The sequence below is a fragment of the Miscanthus floridulus genome, chromosome 9 (genome assembly GCF_019320115.1).
Source record: "Miscanthus floridulus cultivar M001 chromosome 9, ASM1932011v1, whole genome shotgun sequence".
In the NCBI taxonomy this organism is placed as follows: Eukaryota; Viridiplantae; Streptophyta; class Magnoliopsida; order Poales; family Poaceae; genus Miscanthus; species Miscanthus floridulus.
In genome coordinates this window covers 3,613,515-3,617,825 of record NC_089588.1, presented here as the reverse complement: position 1 = coordinate 3,617,825, position 4,311 = coordinate 3,613,515, and the positions used below count along the sequence as shown (strand labels likewise).

The 4,311-nt window shown below is 39.7% G+C and overlaps 1 long non-coding RNA gene across 1 annotated transcript; it reads right to left on the bottom strand.

Moving 5' to 3' along the window:
* Positions 1–2,837: 2,837 nt before the first annotated feature.
* Positions 2,838–3,860, bottom strand: LOC136481459 (uncharacterized). Its single transcript, XR_010764722.1, has 3 exons — positions 3,415–3,860; positions 3,080–3,170; positions 2,838–2,909 (listed from the first exon to the last, which is right to left on the bottom strand). It is a non-coding gene; the product is annotated as an uncharacterized lncRNA (long non-coding RNA).
* Between the last annotated feature and the right edge of the window lie 451 nt (positions 3,861–4,311).

Below are 4,311 nucleotides of genomic sequence, written 5' to 3'. Positions count from 1 at the left end.
TTACTTCTGGTATTTTCAACTGGGCTAGAAGGGTCAGCTGGAGCCTTGCTGCTTGTTCCCCTAGCTGGAGTGGTAGACAATCTTTCCTTGGTATAAGCTTCTTCTTCAATCCAATCTTTCTCCTTGGTGTATGAACTGTAGCAGTTTAAGCTTCCTGTGGCTCATGCTGAACTACAACATCTTCATTATAAGGGGCAAGGTGCACAACTTGAATAGGAATTGGTTCGTTGGATCCAGTTCCAGATCTTGTGGTACATGAAACATGAAGTTTAGTGTGGGCTGTTGGCATTGCAAAAAATTAGAAAGAAATGGAGAAGTGGCATACCTGCTAGAGAAAGGAGTAATAGTAGAGACTGAAGTACTTGTTGTTGTTCCCTTAGATTTGGAGACAGATAATGAAGAAGAGGATTTTCTCTTTCTTTTCTTGTGTACATCATTCTCCACTGCTTCATTGGGAGGGAACACCATCCCTATGGCCACAATAATGCTTGTCTCTGTGTTAGCTTTAGCTGCTTTTTTCTGCCTCTTCTTTGTTAGACCTATGTAGGTGAAATTTTAGTTATGTTAGATTATTTGCTGTTGCTGTACATTTGCTGGTTTCAAAAAAAAACTGATGAACATGCATGGGTGCATTTGAGTTTTTGGCAGATCAGACCCATTACAGCATTTGCTGTCAACCGTACATGTGTTGGGTCTTGGCCTCTCCGGTCTTGGTGAGATGCCACTACATTAATTAACTAGTGGAATGCGCGCGCCCTTGCACGCGTCGGGTAAGTGTATGTGCTGTAAATAGAAAACATGTCTTGGCAATGTTTACAACTGTCTTATGTTCTCTCCATACAACCTCAAAGACAACATGAATCATCCGATCGATATTTCACAATTCATTAAGGCCCAACTACAGCTTCGTAACAAAGCAAAGTAAATGTGGTCATTATGTGAACCTAAGGTAACAAATGTAGGTGTCTCAACTAATTTCAAAGTTACACATTCATGTACAATTATCATGTGCTAGATTCATGATCCAAAGAGTCCTTAGAGTTTAATCCCATACAAATCCAGACCAACGAAACGGGCTGTAGATGTTGGCGTTTGGTTGTTTTTATGCACTATTCACTGTAAGGAGCACATATTCTGGTACAAAACAAAAGTAGAGAATGGGGGTTCAGAGGACCAAATGAAGTGGAATGCTGAAGGGACAGGCATACGCCTTCTGTTTGTGTGCAAGAGAAACATACCTATTGAAGTGGCACAGATGAAGGCCGGAGCCACACAGGCGCCTAGGATGTGGAAACAAAATGTCGATCAATCTGAAATCAACAGGGAAAATGGTTGCCGAAACATTAAGTTTGGATCTATCTACTGTAAAAAAATACTTGTTTAAAAAGCACTTCAAATTATAGCAGAAAAAGTCACAGTTTTGCAGATAAATGTAGAGCATGATGACTGTTAGCCGTGTCAGTTTATGGCATGGTGAATGTACCTGCCATCCACGGTAGATGAGCCAATTCATGCTGTTTGCATCACGGTAAGCTTTGGTGGTATATATGTTACCATGAAAATGGCGACATATAAGTTAAATGGTACTGCAATCTCTTTTGCAATTTCATCTGGGTGCATGCTGTATGCGTTTAGTCTTCCAATGGCTGTGTATTGTTGATGTGTATCTGAAATTGGTTAATGGCGATGGTAATTCATGATGTACCCTTTGTATTGGGTATAGATAATTGGCATACGATGGTGACGTAGTACCTTTGCTGTTTTGTGGTGCTTCCATAGAGGACCGATGGATGTACCGTGCTTTGAACAGGTGTGGCTGAAGCCTGTAATATGCATTAGATATTATATGAATATGTCAATAGATGACATGTCAGTAAAAAAAGATCATGTTTTTTGGGGCTACAATGCTAATGGTTCACCTGTCTGGCAGCAAGACACTATTGTGTTTCAACCTATGTTCTAGAACTATAGTAATTAGGTGTGTTATTAGCAAGAAGGGAAGCCTTTTCTTTAAGGAAAGGGAAATACTATAGCTTAACTGTAGAAGTATGTGGCCACCTCAAACTATGCATGAAGATATGATCGGAGATACATGCAGTAGACGATGCATTTGTCTCAGTACTGTCAAGAGTGATTTGCTTGAATACAGTACTGAGACATGGATTCATTCTATGATAAGACAAAATAATTTTGATTGACCTCATTTGCTATCTTATTTAGTGAAGCGGAACTTTCCTTAGAAAATAAAAATAGCTGATGGGAGCATTTGCTTTAATTTGTAGCAGGTTATGCACTATGTAAAAAGAAAGTCAAGTTATGAACGTTTAAGGTTTAAATGAACCAGAAGTGTTCATTAAGCACATCGGTGACTTGGATTTCGAAAGGCATTAATATTAGTTGAAACTAATTAGAGTACCAGAACTGTCATTTGTCCAGTGCACGTAGCTCCCGCTTGCGCAAGGTCAGGGGAAGGGTCCGACCACTTGGGTCTTTTGTACGTAGCCTTTCCATGCATTTCTGCAAGAGGCTGTTTCCAGGACTCGAACCCGTGAGCTCATGGTCACAAGGCAGCAGCTTTACCACTGCGCCAAGGCTCCCCTTCTAAGACAAGCTAACATTCACAAATCATATTCCATTCATCGTATATCAGCAGTTGCTTTGTGATATAGGATTATGGTTGTTCACTTCTTTTCCCATTTTTCAGATCAATCTAATCCTAGAATATATGAATAAGTGAGAAGCTTTAAAGATAATAAGAGTGCAAAAAATCTGTGCGAAGTTACTGAAGCAGTAAGTATATATTGTAGTAAAGAACCCTAACAAATTTACCTGAGCAACCAATATCCAAAAATCTCAAATCACAGGCATCCATCAGACACAATCATAGGAGGGTACAGTTAAGGATTTAGCTGCAGCAACGAATGAAAACAATTTTTGGATGCATTACCATACTCAAAGGGTATTGTTGAACTAACCTGCACAAACCTCAGATTTAGAAACACTATAAGCAGTACCATATATGTGCAAGTTGGTTGAAATTGGAATCATAAAAAGATGTTAGGTTCATGTTGATCCCCACCTATTCGAGCACAGCATTCAGTACCACTCCGTAGGCTTTCTCTGTTTCCATTAATATGATATCCTTGTTTTTATCTTCAAAAGAGCTTTGCCTGAAACCAGGTATCCATAAAACAAAGGTAACGATTCATATAGCGGGATACAGATGCATTTGTTGGGAAAGATTTCATGTAATAGAATTACTAAGAACAAATCGGCTTCACACTATATATATGCGCAGCTGTTGGCATGGACTATTGCAAGGCTGTAGAAAAACTAACAACACCCGAAAGTAAGATCTTAGAGGAAACTACTGCTGAGAAGAACTATGACACACTAAGTAAATAAATGGCTCACCTTCATGACCATAACCCTCTCTGTACGAAATAAGCCTAGGCAGTAGTGTGAATTGCATGTACACTTGATCCCTAGGCACCAGGACGTATAACAACTGAATTGAAACAAAGTGCGAGATTAGTAGGCACAATAGGCTGTAATTAGATCAGATCCGAATACAAACGGATTAGGCTCGGGTCTGGGTGCTCGGCTTGGCACAGCAGGAAGGGAAGCGAAAGGGTGGGCGTACCTGGTGGAGCAAACACAGGCCAACACCAATCAGCAACACAATAGAAGAAAGAAGAGGAGGGTTCTAGGGAGGGGCTTGGGGAATGAGAATACATTTTTACGGGCGCAATAGAAGCGTGACCTTTGGACGCAGTTGGAGCTTGGCCGATGCAGCAACCAATGAAAGGAAAACATTTTATGTTCCCTGTTTAGTTTCCAATCCTTGAATAGAATCTGTATTGTTTCCAACAGTCACCAACAACAGTTTTCTAGCAGCAGTTCCATTTATGACTATTATCTAAACCAAACTATAAACTGTTGAGTCCACTATCATCATCATTAGTTGAATTTTAAACTAATAACTTCTATCAATATCTATAATTACTACAGGCAAAGCTATATATGCAGGATGATCGGCTTGATTTTCTATTAGCACCAAGCCCATGATTGATGGCTGAAACTTAACAGAGTTTATCAAACTTGGTGGCCCTTTCAGTCCACCTAGCTAACTAAGGTTCCTGAGGTAGTTATCTATCTACATGCACACATATTCTATACAACATGTTGTAGGAGTGTCAAATATTCGTAAACAAACTAATCCATGAGTTCTAGGATCTATCAAAGTCAAAGGCAATGGATTCTGATGTCCCAATTATCTAATAACCAAACAACTCAACTGAAATACATGGA